At 49.6% G+C, this 18,507-nt stretch overlaps 1 pseudogene; it reads right to left on the minus strand.

Moving 5' to 3' along the window:
• Positions 1–13,679: 13,679 nt before the first annotated feature.
• On the minus strand, positions 13,680–16,601 carry LOC102256672 (annotated as a pseudogene).
• Positions 16,602–18,507: the final 1,906 nt, after the last annotated feature.

Raw genomic sequence — 18,507 nt, forward strand, 5'->3', positions numbered from 1 at the left:
CGGGACGGCTAGCGGAGTTAGGGCAGAGCTTCTAGGAGCCTGCGCTCCCCTGGGCCCAGGGTGTGGAGGACCTGCGTGGTACAGCCCTCCCAGGCCCCGGCCGCAAGCGCTGTGCAGAGTCTGTACCCACCGCACTACGTCAACCAGTGCCGGTCGCGCCGATCACACGCCTCCATTCAGCCACTCCATTAGATCATTCATTCATTGTCACTTTCTAGCTAAGTGGCCTTGTGCATGCCACTTGACCTTGTTGAGCTTCAGTTTCCTTATTTTAGTACAACTGAAATTATATCATCGTGGTGTTGTTGTAAGGCTTGGAAGAGGTTGTATTAAACTATCTGGCACGCAGTAGGTCCTCTGGCTCCTTTGACCAGTACTAGTGACATTAAGGAGCTGGAGAAGGGCTCCTGAGTCTCAGTGCAGCCAGTGAGGACAAATTCCAGACAGATGTATCTCAGCTCCTGTTAGGGCACCACACCTGTTTGAGGAATGGGTGATTTCCCTATCCCTGTAGTGAGCCAGCAATGAGGGTACTGGGCAGGGGTGGGGTGTGTTTCTTAGTGGCCTGAATGGGTACCTCTGAACATTTTTGGCAAATCTCCCTCAATAAGACTGGCCTAAGCTGAGCATGTATAGCCTGGGAGGTAGGATGGGGTGAGCATTCCCAGCCAGGAATGGTATGTTGCTGAGAGAGGGGCTAGAGGGGTGGAAGGGCTGTTCCCATTTGCCCAACTCTCTGAGCCACCTGATTTGGGATGAGAAGCCCCATGGTGCTGCTGCCTTCTCTGAAGAAATCTGGTTAGTTCCTGGGCTGCCCAAGAACTGGGCACAGGCTTGTGAAGTGGAGGAGGTTGGGTACCAGTGGACATGCCAAAGGTCAAAGCAAGTTCGTGGGGTAAAACCATCCAGGCCACCTGCTCAGATCCCAAAGGTCACGACTGCCTGAGTCAGAAGGCAGCGCAGGCCTGCGGCCCCCAGGTTCCAAGAGTCCAGAAACTGCTGGAGCAGCTGGAGCTAAGGTGGAGGCACTGGACACCACAGGTAGGAATAGGAAGAGGAAGTGGAGGTCATCTGGAAGTAAGGGAAAGTGTATCACTTAGTTGAGAGTTAGAGGGTCCTTAGAAATAGTCTGGAGGGATCTGGGGAGCAGAGACTCAGAGATAGTTGGGGCTTTACTAAGGTCACACAACAGACTAAGGGTCTTTCTACTGTCACACCTTAGCATCAGGAAAGCAAATCTGTGTGCTGACAACCAGGGGTCATAGCCAAGCCTCAGGTCACAGGCTGTTTGTTCTTCCCTACTCTTGCTCCTCACCAATTCTGCCTCCCCCACCTCCTCCAGCATACCACTCCTTGCCCCACTTTGCCTTGCTATTTGGGGCATGGGGAGAGGGTAGTGTTCTCAACTCTTAGGTCTAGGACTCTCAGGTTTTGTGCTCAGTGGCCTGTGTTCTCTCCAATCTCTCTGAGCCTGAGTGAGACCCATAAAGGCCAAGATAAGCCTGATAAGACTCACCCCACTGAGTCTTGTCTTAATTCAAGAATACTCACAAAGGCAGCTCACTTAATCAGGGCCTTGTCCATTCCATTCCTTTCCAGCATTGCTTAAACATGTTGGAATATAAAAGAAAGGATACAGGGTAGGGGACTTGGCAGCCACTCTGAAGGGAGAGGGAGAGAGATAGAAACATCAATGATGAGAGAGAATCATTGATCAGCTGCCTCCTGTATGCCCCACACTGGGGATCGGGCCCACAACCCCGGCATGTGCCTTGACCAGGAATTGAACCATGACCTCCTGATTCATAGGTCAATGCTCAACCACTGAGCCATGCTAGCCGGGCAGCAGCCACTTTATAACTGTAAGCCTCAACTTTCTAATCTGCAAAATGGGAACCATGATATCTGCCTCATAGAGCAAGGTGAGTGTCAAACTAAATCAGTGTGGGAAATTGCTCATAAACTGTAAAAAGCTCTGTAGAGTGTCAGCTGGCTGTCAGATCCTGAAGACCGTGACCTTGCCCTTTTCTTCTCTCCACCAAGGGTCATGTATAGAACCTATGGAGAGAGGTGGCTATGAAGCCTTTGTTGGATGAAGGGAAGTAATCAATACAATGTGGCTGTCCTGGGAGCCCCTGCATGTTTATTAGGCTGTGATCTTGGAGGGGAGAAATGGTATTGGGTTGGAAGGAACAGTCTGTCCTTATGTGGGCTTCCTGGGCAGAGTTAACAAAGAAAAGTACCATAGAAGAGTCTGGAAAGGAGGTTTCACACTCACCCTCCTACACACACATGCACACACACACACAGCACACCAACCAGGCATGCGTAGTCTCCACAGGCACACACTCCTCGACCACCCCAGCCCAGGCACAGATTACTGCTGGCTCCCTGGGAAGGCAAGGTAACAGGTCAGTTCCCCAAACCTCAGCTTGTTAATGTGGCCACATCTGCTATTTATAAAACCCTTTCCTTCCTTGGAGGAGCTCCTTCTCACCCCAGAGGAAGGAGATATGTCACTGGCAAGCACCCTATGGGCAGAGAAACAGAGAAGTGTGGCACCTTTCCCCAAGACACAGCAATGCTCTCCCCAGGCCTTTCAGGCCTGGCTGCAGACATTGCCTCCTCCATGAAGGCCTCCTGGACTGCTATTACAGCACTCTCTGCCCTCTACTTCTGAATCCCTCCTCTACTCCACCCAACAGAGGACTACTTCAGTGTTGGTGGGTGGGCCAGGCAAAGAGCTCCTACTTGGAACATGGTCCTGTGCCAGTCACTTGATAAACATTGGGTTCAATTAATTCTTACAGCAACCATATGAGGCAGAAGTTTGAAAACATGCAGACTGAAGTGTGACCTACTGATCTGTGTAACCTTAGGCAAGCCCCTTGACCTCACCTCTCAGTTTGCTGCTCAAATGGGCATGATTAGAACATGTCCCAGGACTTGCATGGATCCAACGAGTTCATAACTTTCTTAATAGTAAGCCCTCTAGAGGAGCAGGAGTGAAGCAGCTAGCCTCATAACCAAGAAATAGAGGAGCTTGGATTTTCCCCAAACCCTTCTAAGAAAAGGTTCAGGCACGGCTGGTGGTTAGGAACCCTCTGCTATCCAAGCTTGCAGAACCTGAGTGTTGAGCTGTAGCAGTAGTCAGTAGCCTGGGCTCAGAGCACCTGGGTTGAACAGGATCTGGGGGTGGGACAGAGTCATGGGATCTGATCAGAGTAAGGTGAGCTACTTCCAAAATTGTGCTGGCAAAACAGATCTTCCTTCTGCAGGAAAGACTGGGGACACAGTAACCTGTTGCCTTGCCATGGTAAGCAAGGAGTGGGTAGCCCCCCAAACTCTGAAGGAGTCCCAACCCACCTCCAGAAGAAATCAGTCTCTTAAAGGGGGACCCCAAAGACAGAGAAAGGGGGATAGGCCTCTCTGAAGGCCTCACAGTGTGTGCTGTGACTACCAGTCTACTGACCAAAAAAGGCCCACACAATTAACAACCAGTGAGGGTTGACTGTCCTTTCCATCTTTCCCCCCACCAAATATTGAGGACCCCCAGGCTTTGTGCTGGCAATGAGAGGGACCCAGGTGTTGTTTCCCAGTGCAGTGAGAGAGGCAGATGAAAAACAGCCCAGGGCACTGCACTCTGATGTGTGCTTGTGTGGGAATGGGGCTGCTGGAGAAGCCTGAGGAATAGGGGCTGGGCCTTGTGTCAGGAGAGTGTCTCTCACTCTGGCTGTGCCAGAGCCCAGCCACTGGGGTATCTAGCTTGGGACTGAAAGTGAAACTGAAACCAAAAGTGTCCATGTGGCCCGTCTCTACCAGAGTCGATAAGTAGAGACAAAGATGAATCTTTGTGCTTGGCGATCCAAGAGAGTGGTAGGTATAGTACCCTGAAACACTGCTCCAACATCTTGTCTCAAGCCAGCCATTTTATAGGGTTAGAGGGTGGGAGAGAATCTAAAACTATGTGAGTTCTCAGGGTCTGTTTTCTATCATTGTACTAGTAATGATTAGCCCCCAGACTTTTGTCTCCTTTCAGGTGTGTCCTGTCCTTGATCAGCTCTCAAAATGTATCTTCTGCCCTGACCTGTTTGGCGCAGTGGATAGAGCGTCTGCCTGCGGACTGAAGGGTCCCGGGTTCGATTCCAGTCAAGGGCATGTACCTTGGCTGCGGGCGCATCCCCAGTGCGGGGTGTGCAGGAGGCAGCTGATTGATGTTCCTCTCTCATCGATGTTTCTAACTCTCTATCCTTCTCCCTTTCTCTCTGTAAAAAATCAATAAAATATATTTTTAAAAAAATGTATCTTCTTTCTGAGTGATGGAGCCACCTGGACTTCAAGGTCGATTTATCTTTACAACTCTGTTTTTCTTCTTACAGCATGTCCTCCACAGTTTCCCAGGATCTGTAAGAAAATCTCTTATCTATAGTTAGTATAGTGAATAGCTATTAATCATCCGTAATTCTGTTCTTATAGCGTGCCCTTCCCCTATCAGAGCAGTGGGAAACATTCCCTCCCTACCTCCAGAGAGGTCTTTCCAATGCCCATATCTGACTCTGTTGGCTCCCCAGTGCCGCACTCTGGCTTCTGCTAGCCTCCCTGTTGCACTCCCCAGAGCCAGTCAAACTTCCTTCCTGGGTCACAGCTCCATGCTTTGGAATATGCTCTCCTTCAGCCTTGGCTGCTTGTCCTACTCTTTGCTAATTTCTGTTGGCCTTCAAGACTCGGTTAGGTCCCTTCCTCCAGAAAGCCTTCCAGAGCTCCAGGCTGTGTTTAGTCATCTCTTCTGAGGCCTCAAGGCATTCTGAACTCATCTCCTTGCTAAAATTGCCTAATTACAAGCCTGCTCCCTCCTAGACTGTGGAGGGATCTCCTCCAGCGCAGGGCCTGGTACAGGGCTGAGTCAGGCCATGGTTATGGAATGCAGGGTACATGTGAAGGAGCACTCTGTACTTCTGAAAGGAAAGAAAGGTAGAAAACCCTTTCTAGACCCAGTGATGAGGACCTGAAAGGAGCCTCTGTTTCCTAAAGCTCCCCTGTAGCCCCTGCACTCACCTTCTCGGCCTCTCAGGACCTACAGCACCCAAACTCAAACTAATAGCCTGCTGCCAGTCCCCATTTCAACATGGAAAAACTGAGGCCTAGACAGGAACAGCCATTGTTGTAATGTACCCCGCGAATTACAGAAGGACGCCTCAAGAAGTCGAATTAAAGAGTCACATTTATTGCAATCCGGGACTAAGAGGGGGCATCTTGCTTTTCCAAATCTCATAGTGATAAGATGGCCGCAAGACCAGGTTTATATAGGCTAGGTCAGATCACAAAGGTATTGATTACATCCCAAGGTTTGGAATGAGGAACCTGATTTGCAAAAAACAGTTTACAGAATCAGCATGTTATCTAAATTACAGTTTTGGGTCTTTGGATCACTGAATTGACAGAAACACATTATCTAGAGCCCTCGGGTCTGGAATGAGGAACCTGGTCAGACTTAAGCATGTTATCTAAATTACAGTTTTTGGGTCTCCGGAAAACTGAGTCAACAGGGACACGTTAACTGGAGCCCTCTGACCTTGGGATAATTGTGCTGTTCTTCCCAGGTAAAGGAAAATGTGCTTTCTAAGACCAGTATGACCACAACCCATGGGATATTCACATTACAATCAATAGGGTATTTAATCAAATGGGATAATTTATATAATTCAGAATATCAAACTAACTTTTCTATTATTTTAGCAAACAAATAAGTACAGAAACCAAACAGCAGGGTTAAAGTTAAACTATAGTTTCTACCTGAGATGATTGCTACCATACTTCCCCATGTGCCCAGGGTCGGGGCCAGGCTGACCTATAATCCAGGTCTCCTCAAGGCCTGTCCAGCCTGTATACCGGCTTCCTTTTTTTTTTTTTTAATCCTCAGCTGAGGATATTTTTTCCATTGATTTCTAGAGAAAGTGGAAGGGAGAGGGAGAGGGAGAGACAGAGAGAAATATCGCTGTGAGAGAGACACATCGATTGGATTGGTTGCCTCCCGCATGTGCCCCTCCATCCCCCCACCCCCGCCAGCCCCAACCAGGTGAGGAGCCTGAAACCGAGGTATGTGCCCTTGACCAGAATTGAACCTGGGACCCTTCAGTCTGCAGGCCTATGCTCTATCCATCGAGCCAAACTGACTAGGGTCCAGCTTCCTTTAAAAAATTTTTTTTTACAGAGAAAAAGATCAATTTGTTGTTCTACTTATTTATACAATCATTGGTTGCTTCTTGTGTGTGCCCTGACTGGGGATCAAACCCACAACCTTTTTTTTTTTTAAACCCACAACCTTGACGTATCAGTACAACACTCTAACCCAGTGGTTGGCAAACTCATTAGTCAACAGAGCCAAATATCAACAGTACAACGATTGAAATTTCTTTTGAGAGCCAAATTTTTTAAACTTAAACTATATAGGTAGGTACATTGTTATTAACTTAATTAGGGTACTCCTAAGGCTTAGGAAGAGCCACACTAAAGGGGCCAAAGAGCCGCATGTGGCTCACGAGCCGACTTGTTTCAGATAGATGAGTGTGGATGGGTGAGTTGGAAGGGGTCAACCTCAGCGAACGTACCTCAAAACAATGTACCTCCCCCGCGCTGCGTATCCTGTGGCCCGCCTCCCATCGCCCGACCAACTGACACATCAATTGGATTGGTTGCCTCCCACATGTGCCCTCTCAGCCTCTCAGGACCTACAGCACCCAAACTCAAACTAACACCCCACTTCTTCTGCGAAAACTGACTTCTGCACATGGGCCATGAAGTTTCAATCGCACTGTAATTGTGCGCCCGCACGTGGTATTTTGTGGAAAAGCCACACTTAAGGGGCCAAAGAGCCACATGTGGCTCGCGAGCCTCGGTTTGCTGACCACTGATCTAACAGATTGAGCTACCTGGCCAGGGCCAGCTTTCTTCTTGTTCTGAAACTGCCTCTCCCTCCCCACCCCAACCCCCAGACCTAGGATGGAAAAACACCTGGCTGAGCTCTACCTGCATGCCTCATACTGCCTGCAAACCCATCCTTGGGGGTCCCCAGCAGGCTGCTCGCCCCTACTCCGGGCCTGAACTTCTGCCAGCCTCCCTAATCACCTCCTTTCCTTTTCCCATCCAGGGCCTCTCTCTGGGGATCTCCTCCGCCAGCCTCTGTGCCCTGGGCCAGCAGCACAGCTGTTCTCAGGATGGTGGTTTAGGCCTGGGCAGCCTGTACCCACAACCCTGACTCCAGCTCAGTGCCCACCTTGCTTCAGTTGGCTTTTGGTCTCTATTAGGAATTACCTTCCCCTAGATCCCCAGTTCAAAGGTCTTGGGGGAGGGGGGCTGCTAATCCAGCTCTTCCTGTCCAAGCCTCTTCCCCCAATACTAGAGCACCCTCTCCTCCTATCATGGGTAGATGAGGTGGACTGTCCATAGGAGCTTCCTAAGGCCTGTTGGGCAGTGGTGTCTGGGCCAGGTAGTTGGTGCTGGCCCCTGTTAGCAGCCCACTTGGGTCTCCACACTTAGGGCTGATTACCAGGCAATAGTATCAGAGGGCTCAGCTCCGGCTTGGGGCTGACACAGCAGCTGCTGATGAGGGGGGAGGCATGCAGCCAGGCCAGCTGAGGCCAGGGCCATGGTAGCAAGGCGTCATGCTCCCAGGAGGAATGGGGGTGGGGGCTGCCTCAGCTCTGCGGCTTTAGATATTCCTTGTCATTATCTCAGCTTAGACTTACAGCCCTGCCCTAGGAAAGGGGTCTCCAGGATCCTCCACACAAACACCCACACTCAGAGCCCTCAGGTTTCTGGGAGGCTGAGTGGAAGCAGAGAGGGACACTTTTTCCTCTTTAGGGGTTGGGGCTGTGGCTCTGATGCCTTACTGACCACCACCCTATGGCCTGAGATGCAGACCATGAGGAGTCAGATTCCCAGTGGGCAGGGCTTAGGCTTTGGGTCTAAATCCTGCTCTGCCCCTCAATGGCTGTGTGGCCTGGACGTGCTCTCTGGCTGTCTGAGCCTGGGCTGCCTCACCTGTGGAATGGGATGCGATCCCTGTCCTATAAAGGAGTGCACAATATACAGAAGGCTTGGTAAATAGAAAAGCAAATTACAAGAAAAATAAAAATGTAGAAATTACAAAATGAGAGAGAGAGAGAGAGAGAGAGAGAGAGAGAGAGAGAGAGAGAAAGGAAGGGAGGAAGGAAGGAAGGAAAAGAAAGTGCTTGGTGCAGCACCTGGCACAGGTCTCCTCTCCATACCTGTCATTCACTTCCTCCATGTCCTGCTGTTTACTCAACCCCAAGCTTCTCACATTGCAAGGGTCCTGACTGCATACTTTATTACAGTGCTGACAGCCCACACATGAGCCACCCAGCATTGCCAGGTGACCCAGGAACCTGCCATCTTCATATCCAAGAAAGCCTTGTGCCCCCACCCTGCACCTTGTTCCCCATCCCTGCTGACTTGAAGTTTTTAAAAAAAATTTAACACTCATAGTCTTTACCATGTACCAGGCACTGTTTTCAATACTTTATGAATATTAATGTGTTTAATTTATTCAATCCATTTAATGCATTAAGTCATTTAATCTAGTTATTTTATTAATCCATTTAATGGGTTAAATAAGGTAGCTAAGGCGGACCCAGGGAGCTGTGGTGGGACGGCCCAGGCACACCTCTCTCCAGTGCTGGCGTGGCTTCAGCTGTGCCTGTGTTGGAGGCCAGTCCTGCCTCCTGCCACAAAGCTAGCCTGGGCTGGTGTCGCCTGGCAGGTCAGAGTTTGGCTAATTAAAACTTCAACTCAGGAGTCCCTCTTGGGCCGGGGATTGCTTCAGTCAGTTCTCTTGGGGAGAGCCCCTAATTGGACCTTTGGGCCGTAGTAATGATGCAAGCTCACCAAGCAGAGGATAACAGAGGCAAGGAGGGAGGGAAAAGGGGGAAGGAAACAGGTTGGCAAAAAAATAATAACTCTCCTCCCATTGTGAGGGTAGTGACTTGGGAGTCCCTAGATTGTCACTTAATTGCTGTGTAACTTTGGATTAGTTCCTTGGCTTCTCTGAGCCTCCATTTCCTCATTGAAAGTGGAGATAATAAAAACTCCAGCCCTGGAGGGTTGCTGTGAAAAGGTATGCATGAGCCTGGATAGTGTGCTTAGTGGTTGAGTGTCGACCAAGAGGTCATGGTTTGATTCCTGGTCAAGGCACATGCCCAGGTTGTAGGCTCGATCCCCAGTAAGGGGCATGCAGGAGGCAGCTGATCAGTGATTCTCTCTCATCACTGATGTTTCTATCTCTCTCTCCCTCTCCTTTTCTCTCTCTCTAAAAATCAATAAAAACATATATATATATATATATTTTTAAGTATGCACAAAAAGTACCTAGCACAATGCCTGGCTCAGAATTAGGGATTCATGCCTGGCTGGTGTGGCTCAGTGATTGAGCATTGACCCAGGAACCAAGAGGTCATAGTTTGATTCCTGGTCAGGGCACTTGCCTGTGTTGTGGGCTGGATCCCCAGTAGGGAACGTGCAGGAGGCAGCTGATCAATGATTCTCTCTCATCATTGATGTTTCTATCTCTCCCTCTCTGAAATAAATAAAAACATATTTAAAAAAGAAGTAGCGATTCATTAAACTGGAGCAATTATTATCATGTTTTTAAGCCAGTGTTACTACCAAAGGTTTTTCATGCCATAAGCTCATGTAGTTCTGAGAGTGTCTTAGGAGGGAGGAGAGTGGGGACAAGCATTCAGTTGAGGGAAGTGTTTAGCCTCCCAGCTTTCTTTCCTGATGACCTGGGTCTGGGTCCTGGGCCCCATGAGCCTTGTGAAGGAGCAGAAATAGGGGCTGTGGGTGCTATAGGAAGTCGTCAGGCAGAGGTCACAGAGCAGTCCGGGATGCAGATAGAACCAGAGTCTGCAGGGTAGAGGAGACCTAGCTAGTCAGAAAGGGGCAGGGGAAAAAAATACAAAAAAGAGAAAGGAGCAGATGCTTGGTGGGGGAAACAGCCTAAGTAAAGTCCTGGAGACAGAGAGAGTGCAGAGTACATTCAGAAGCCACAGGCAACCAATAGGGCTAGAGTTGGAGTGGGCCAATGTAAATGACGGCCACCCTCTACATTGCTGAGGCCTGGGGTCTGGACTTAGGTGGCTGAAGTCCCTCCTTAGCTACAGAGTGGGCTGTGAAGAGGGGAATAGGATAAGGGAAGAGGGTGCTACCTATTTCTGGTTGCGGCAAAGTGGAACTCACTAACTCTCCTGCCCTCTGTCTGGGGGTTAGTCTCATCTCCCTCTATCATCACAGAGCACAAGCCTATCTCCAGCTCCTTTGGGAGGTCACACAGGCCTGTTCCCAGAGGCACAGGGTCTAGGACAAGGTCCTGACTATGGCTGGAATGGGGTGAGCCCCAGGCCCCTCCAAGATCACCCAGCTTAGTGATATCACCTCTGTTATCACAGGCTGCCTCCAGTGGCACCCAACCCATGTTTGTCTGGGCTGCAGCAGGCCTGGAGGCCCCAGGACAGGTCAGTGGGCCTCCTTCCTCCTTGATACTCTTTCAGAGCAGAGCACTCTGCCTCCCTAGCACTCAATGAGCACTTCCAACAAGTGTGGCCTCAGAACACAAGTCCTTTAGGGCCAGGACAAAGATCAAGGTGTGGAGGAGACCAGGATGCCTTTTTTTTTTTTTTAAGTTAAGAATGCTTCCTTATTTACATAAAACCAATACAGCTACTTCTAAGTTCGACAATCTCTATATTGTTCATAGTATTATGCCTCTGAGGTTAAAGACAATCATTTCCAAGTGTCATCAGGTAGTAGTTTTCTGTGGATGTCATCATTTGTCATATCTGCTCCCCATTTCACATATAGTTGGCAAACAGCTCTAGGAAATTAAGAATTTCTCCCAAGCCCCAGAATAAACATACACCTAACGTTCTTCAACACCTGATTGTACCAGAAGTAACAAAGTTCTGAATGAGGAACAATTCAATATATCACAGATGTCCCAGCTTATCAATATACTTTTTATCATTTTCATTAACAAAGTGTATTACAATGGAGCCCTAATTTGCATTATAATTGGTTGTTACAAGATATTGCACATTTTCCTGAGGACACATATGAATTCTCAAGATGCAAGGTCACTCTCAGAACAGCCTCCCATCTAGTTAGTGGAGAGCTCACCACAGGTTCAAGGAGTTGCTTCCTGTACTCCCAACTACATGCTTGAAATAGTGCTTTGCAAGATCAGAGCTGATTATAAACGTACACAATTCTGAGACAGTCTTTATTACACTTCTGGTAGAATTAAAAGACTGCCTGACTTAATCTTACTGTAGTTAGTTTATTAATGTTATTACATGTTTTGAGAATTATTTTTCATTGTTTAGTTTAGCTCAAGAGAATAAAGAATTTTATAACCAGATTATGACCAATTCTCTAAGCTAAAGAAACAGAGTAATTGCTGAGGTTAACAAAGATACAATAATTCTCTTCATATGACCTTGTTTTGTGAACTGCATTATTAAAAATCATGAGCTTTGCCCTGGCTAGTCTGGCTCAGTGGATAGAGCATTGGTCTGCAGACTAAATGGTCCTGGGTTTGATTCCAGTCAAGGGCACATCGAGTTATGGGCTCGATCCCCAGTGGGGGGTGTGCAGGAGGCAGCAAAACAATGATTCTCTGTCGTCATTGATGTTTCTATCATTGATGTTTCTATCTCTCTCTCCCTCTCTGAAATCAATTAAAAATATATTTTAAAAAATCATGAGCTTAGCAAAAATCCTTTTTTAAAAAATATATTTTATTGATTTTTTACAGAGAGGAAGGGAGAGAGAGAGAGAGTTAGAAACATCGATGAGAGAGAAACATCGATCAGCTGCCTCCTGCACATCTCCTACTGGGGATGTGCCCGCAACCCAGGTACATGCCCCTGACCGGAATCGAACCTGGGACCTTTCAGTCCGCAGGCTGACGCTCTATCCACTGAGCCAAACCGGTTTCGGCAGCAAAAATCTTTATAAACCAACTTATCAAAACAGGCAATTGGTCAATAAGAATTTAATTTCACACCAATAAAACTTTAGATTTTCTATTTATTTAGGGCTATTTGCACATGTGTATAAAATATTTAGTTTACTCTAATAGATGACAAGATAGCTCCCCTTCAGTGAGACTCTAAACATATTTGCTTTACTTATATAGCAAGAGGATAACATTAAACATGGAAGCTTTTGATTTGTGGTACTGAACAATGATCTGTTACGTGGAGTTGAGGTGCAGCATGGAGGTCCTTGTGGGTCCTTGCCAGACAAAGTTTGAAGAATAAACTCTCAGACTAAAAGATTTTAAATAAAAATGTGGAAGCATATACAAACTCCTTCCTGGGCAGGGGTCCCAAAGGGAACCCCCAGGGGAGGGGTCCCTAAATGGGAAAAGTCTTCGAGCGAACTCTCTCTCTCTGATGGGAAAAATCAATCTGAGTCTCTTTGTCTCCAGGTTTATAAAGGCTGTAGATCTTTGTCTGAACATGACCCTTTCTAATTGGACCCTTCCTGCTGGAGGCCGGTCCATCCTTGTTGCTTGACACAGTTGCTACAGGGAAGAAACATCTGCACAGCATATGTTTCAAGGGACCTGGCATACTGTTCTTAATATGTTTGCTCCAATTCTTAGCACTATGAGGCCACCTCCCTGAGAAAGGTTGTTTCCCCAGGTGGGGATTTTTCCCTGGAGTTAGGGATTAACAGGACTAAGGAAGGGAATAAATCAGTAAAACCCCCTAGTGTTACAGAAATACCATGTACTACTTATGAAGAACTTGGACTAAGACTGTTGGCAATAAATTTTGGACTTGCTGGGCCCACATCCCCAGGGGTCTGCCCACCAGGGAAAGCACCAAAGCCTATACCCCTGGAGACCCACCGACACAAGGCAGTCCCAGGGAAGGCAAGCAGTGAGGCTGGGAGGACATAACCTTTACTGGGTAGGATAATCTCCTTCAGTCACTTCCTTGTAGCTTATCAGTAGAGCAGTGACCTTGGAATAGCCCTTATAATGGAACACAGAGATTAACCTAGACAAGATTAAAATCAACAGAACTAGATAGAGACAGGATTTTTGGTAAAGGTCAGATAAGAAACTAGAAATGAAACAAGGAACTGTAGAAGGTTACCCAAAACATACCATGATGTGATTATAGAGGCATGCTTATAGGATCAAATGGTATAAATACAGATGTAACAGGACAATAAAGAGAGAACCTGGCTATGCTGATCAACTGAACGCTGTCTCCGTGTCATTCCTTCTTTGTCGACTCTGTCCACACCTTTGGGAACCCCTGGACCCGCTGGGGCTGGACCCCAACACCTTCCTTAATTTAGGGCCCCTGTGCTTTCCTCATTGGTCACTCTGCTACAGAGTATCAGTTTCAAAGTCCAAAGCCCACGTGGTATCCCCTTCTTTCTCTCCCCTTATCTTGTGACATTCCTCTATCCTCTGTGAACGTATGTTTCCCCCTTCCCAGTATTTTGTGACTTTTCTCTATCCTCTGTGAAAGTAAGGTAAGCATTGGAGCCCATCACATATGTGCATTCATCTCCCATGAACTCCCTTTTCCCTAAAACTGCCTGTCCTGTCTCTAAAATTTCTTTCAGATCTACTCAGGGCATCCTTATAAAGCTACAGTCAAGGATCCACCTAACTTTTCTGCAATACAAGCCTGATTGAGGTGTTCTGGCCCATTTGCATGACGTGCATGTTTTATGCTTGGAATTTCTTTTCTTTCCTTTTTTAAAAAAGATTTTTAGAGAGAGGAGAAGGGAGAGGGAGAAAGAAAGAGAAACATTAATGTGAGATCCAAACATCCATTGGCTGCCTCCCACACACCTCCTACCAGGGATCAAGCCCTAGAATCCAACTGGCAACCTTTCAGTGCACGTGACACACCCAACCAACTGGGCCATACTGGCCAGGGCTGAAATTTCTTTTTTATTATATCCTTGGACCTCAAATATGTAAAGAATTTTTGTGAGCTTATTTGAGCCAAACTGTCAACAATTGCTGGGAAGCAGAATCTCAATGTATTGAGATAATGCTACGAGAATGGCAGTTTTTCACCTTGTTTTATACATTACAATCAAAGGAGGAGATGTAAGTGGGTTACATGAAATCCATTGGTGATAGATTAAGGAGTTGGGAGAAAGCAAATCAGGGAAACCTCTGGGATTGTATAAAAAGTAAAATGATAGACACATACTTCTTTTACACAGGTGGGTTCAAGATAGTTAACAGTCAACAATTAACATCCTATATAAGAAAGAGGTAATATGCAAATTGACCGTCACTCTGCCACAAAGATGGTGGTGCCCACAGTGGAGGCGGGGTTTTCATAACACAAGATGGCTGCACCTGCAGCGGAGGCCAAGTTCCCGTAACAAGCCTTAATGAGCAATCAGCAGGGTCCTGAGGTTGCGCGCCCCCCCCCCTTGGGGCTTGACAGGGCACCTCAAGCCATGCCCCCCACCCTGGTGCCAGGCTGGGGGACCTCAGGCTGCAGCCCCCACCCAGCAGGGCTTGACAGGGGACCTCAGGCCATGCCCCGATGCCATGCTGGGGGACCTCAGGCCACACCCCTGGCCAAGGATCAGGTCGGGGGACCTCAGGCCATGCCCTCCACCCAGCGGGTGCACCCCCTGCCCCGGCACCAGGCCAGGGGACCTGAGGCCGTGCCCCCCGCCCGGTGGGGCTTGACGGGAATCCTCAAGGTGTGCCTCCCACCCCGGTGCTGGGCCGGGGGACCTCAGACTGCTCCCCCCACCCCGGCGCCAGGCCGAGGGACCTCAGGCCGCGCCCCCTGCCTGGTGGGGCTTGACAGGGAATCTCAGGCCACATCCCCCACCGAGTGGGGCTTGACGGGGGACCTCAAGGTGCACCCCCCTGCCCCAGTGCTGGGCTGGGGGACCTCAGGCTTCTCCTCTTGCCCTGGGCCGGGGAACCTCAGGCTGTGCCCCCCACCTAGCAGGGCTTGACGGGGGACCTGAGGCTGTGCCCCCCTCCCAGTGGGGCTTGATGGGGGACCTGAGGATGCGCCCCCCTCCCGGTGGGGCTTGATGGGGGACCTGAGGATGCGCCCCCCTCCCAGTGGGGCTTGATGGGGGACCTGAGGCTGTGCCCCCCTCCCGGTGCTGGGCTGGGGGACCTGAGGCTATGCCCCCCACCTGGTGGGGCTTGATAGGGGACCTCAGGCCACACCCCCCGCACGGCGGGGCTTGACAGGGCATCTCAGGCCACACCCCCCACCGAGTGGGGCTTGACGGGGGACCTCAAGGCGCCCCCCCCAACCCCGGCACCGGGCCAAGGAACCTGAGGCTGTGTCCCCTGCCCGGCGGGCCTTGACAAAGGTGGGACCTGCCGGGTCTGGATCTAGCCCAATGGGGGGGGGGGGGGTGGCCAGGTCTGTGCCGCGCGATTTTGAGGCACACGTGGGTGGGCAGGGACTTGACTCTGGGTCCCATGGTGCAGCCCAGACTCTGACAGGAGGGAGATTTTCATATACATTTTACTAATTTTCTTTCATCTCTGACACTTCTATTATAGAGAAAGGACAAATAGCAATATTAAAATATTTCCTCTAATTAATCCCCTTTTAATGTGCATGAATTTCGTGCATCGGGCCACTAGTTATAACAATAACAATGAAGGAATTTGTGGTCTCCTGCCCTGGCACCCTGGCACATTGGTTGTGCCCTGAGGGGTCCAGAAAAATGGAAGTTACAAGTTACCCCGACATTCCAATGATATGTTATCATAGATGCAAAAGACAACAGACAGGCTTAATGAAGGTAAAGATTGACTTTTTAAAAAAATATATTTTACTGATTTTTTACAGAGAGGAAGGGAGAGGGATAGAGAAGTTAGAAACATTGATGAGAGAGAAACATCGATCAGCTGCCTCCTGCACACTGGGGATGTGCCCACAACCAAGGCACATGCCCTTGACCGGAATCGAACCCGGGACCCTTGAGTCCACAGGCCGATGCTCTATCCACTGAGCCAAACCGGTTAGGGCAAGATTGACTTTTGTCAGGGAAGAATCTAGCCTAGGATATGACTACCTGCCATAAACTGCTTTCAGTTAAAAAAGTTTTAATTTCAGACCATCCTTTGTGGTTACTTTGGGTCTTTTTGAGTTTGTAAGACTGCCATGCAGGCCTTCCCTGAGCTTGTCAGGTTAGCATGTGAACCCTTTTTCGTCCACACACAGTTCATTTTACTTTTCAGAGGTGCTAGCTCTGGTGCCCACAAAGAAAACATCAACTTCTCTTTTCTGGATTCCTTAGTTTCAAAGCTTGCATCATACAAAGATAGTGACAGTCTTTCTTAGGAAGCATTCCCACAGAAGCTTACAAGGATTGCTTATGGTTATACCAACATCTCCAGCCAAAATCTCTTTGCTTTCTTCTACAATGGTGCACTGAGACAAAAAACAACAGTCTTTTTTTTTCTTGATTTCTTCTTGTGTGGAACACTTCCTAACTTAAATGTCATAAAAAATGAGACATATTTCACTAGCAACTTACACTCCTGAGGCCATCTTTGTTGTGGGGGTGGCAAGGACCTGGGGGAGGGAGTTGGCTGGCCTGGCCTCCTTACAGCAGCAGGACCCAGCCACTGAGCGAGGAGGCACTCCGGCTGCAAGCCTACTGGGGGCAGGAGGCTGGCGAGCATCTCAGGGCCCAAACAGGACTTCGCATGTCACACACTGCTCACCTCTCCTTTGCATTTTAAGGCAGATGGTCAGCCCTAGTAAATCAACCATTCATGAACAAACACTGCCTGTGCTGGACCTCCCTTCTTACCCTCTGCCAGCAGCCCTCTCCCCTCATGCATTCCCTACCTCCTGTCAACCAGGCTCCCTGTAGCTTATTTGGCTCCAGTTAGCTCAGTAATTAGTACCTCATCAAGCCTATCTGCCTTTCAGCTCCCCTGGGAAGAGATTTCAGGAAGTCTCCATGACCTCATGGCCTAGGGCTGGGGCAAGTGCAGGAAGGCCAAGGTCAGGCTGCAAGGCCTCTGTACCCACAGGTGCCCCCTAGCATTCACTGATATGGATCTCTCAGCATAGGGCAGTGGTGTCAAGTGAAGAACCCCTCAGGGACTGGGAGGCAAAGGAGCCCCACGCAGGACAGGGCTTCTCCCAGCAATCCCTAGGACCCTGTATCAGCACCCATACACATCTCCTTAGCAGCTCTGTTTATTTGAGGACCTCTGGCTGGCTGGGATATCAGGGACATGGGCAGGGCAGGGGGAAGGATAGGAGGACAGTATGGATAAAAAGGGGCCACATGCTAACCTGACTAACTCAGGGAAGGCCTTTCAAACTCAGAGACCTAAAGTAACCAAGGATAGTCTGAAATTACAATTTTTTATTTTATTTACTTACTAGAGACCTGGTGCACGAAATTTGTGCATGGGTAGGGTCCCTAGGCCTGGCTGGCGATCAGGGCTGATCTGTGGGGTGACTGGCAGGATAATCAGGGGCCTCCACTGGCGCCCGCCTTGGCCGGCCTGGTGCTGCCTGCTAGTGGGCCCCGCGCCCTGCTCTGCTGGTAGCCTCCCTCTGCGGGAGGCAACAGGCGGGGCGATTGAGGAAGGGGAAGCCTTACTGGCACCTGCCTTGGCTGGCCTGGGGCCTGCAGGCAGCTCCTGTGTTGAGCATCTGCCCCCTGGTGGTCAGTGCATGTCATAGCAACCGGTCATTCCACCGGTCATTCTCCTGTTCGGTTGATTTGCATATTAGGTTTTTATTATATAGGATTAGTGGCCTGGTGCACAAAATTTGTGCACGGGGGGAGGTGTCCCTCAGCTTGGCCTGCACCCTCTCCAATATGGGATCCCTGGGGGAATGTCTGACTGCCGGTTTAGGCACGATCCCTGTGGGACATCCCTCTCGCAATCTGGGACCATTGGCTCCTAACCACTCACCTGCCTGCCTGCCTGATTGCCCCTAACCACTCTGCTTGCCGGCCTGCTCGCTGCCAACTGCTCCCCGCTGCTGGCCTGCTCACCCCTAACGCCCCACTCAGGCCTGATTGCCACCAACTGCCCTCCCCTGCCAGCCTCATGGCCTCCAACTGCCCTCTCCAGAAGGTCTCCAGGTCTAATTAGCATATTACCCTTTTATTAGTATAGATAGAGGCCTGGTGCACAGGTGGGGGCTGGCTGGTCTGCCCTGAAGGGGCTGTGGGTGCTATTGAGGGGCGGGGCTGGCCTGGGCAAGGGACCTGAGGTGGTTTGCAGGCTGGCCATGCCTCCATCGGGATGGGGGTCCCCACTGTGGACAGTGCTGGCCTGGGCGAGGGGCTGGAGTGGTTTGTAGGCCGGCCACACCCCCATTGGGGTCGGGGTCCCTGCTGGGGGCAGGGTGGGCCTGGGCAAGGGGCTGATGGCCATTTGCAGGCTGTCACACCCCCTTCAGGGTGGGGGTCCCTGCTGGGGTG

This window comes from Myotis brandtii, unplaced genomic scaffold, assembly GCF_000412655.1.
Source record: "Myotis brandtii unplaced genomic scaffold, ASM41265v1 scaffold74, whole genome shotgun sequence".
NCBI classification, from domain to species: domain Eukaryota; kingdom Metazoa; phylum Chordata; class Mammalia; order Chiroptera; family Vespertilionidae; genus Myotis; species Myotis brandtii.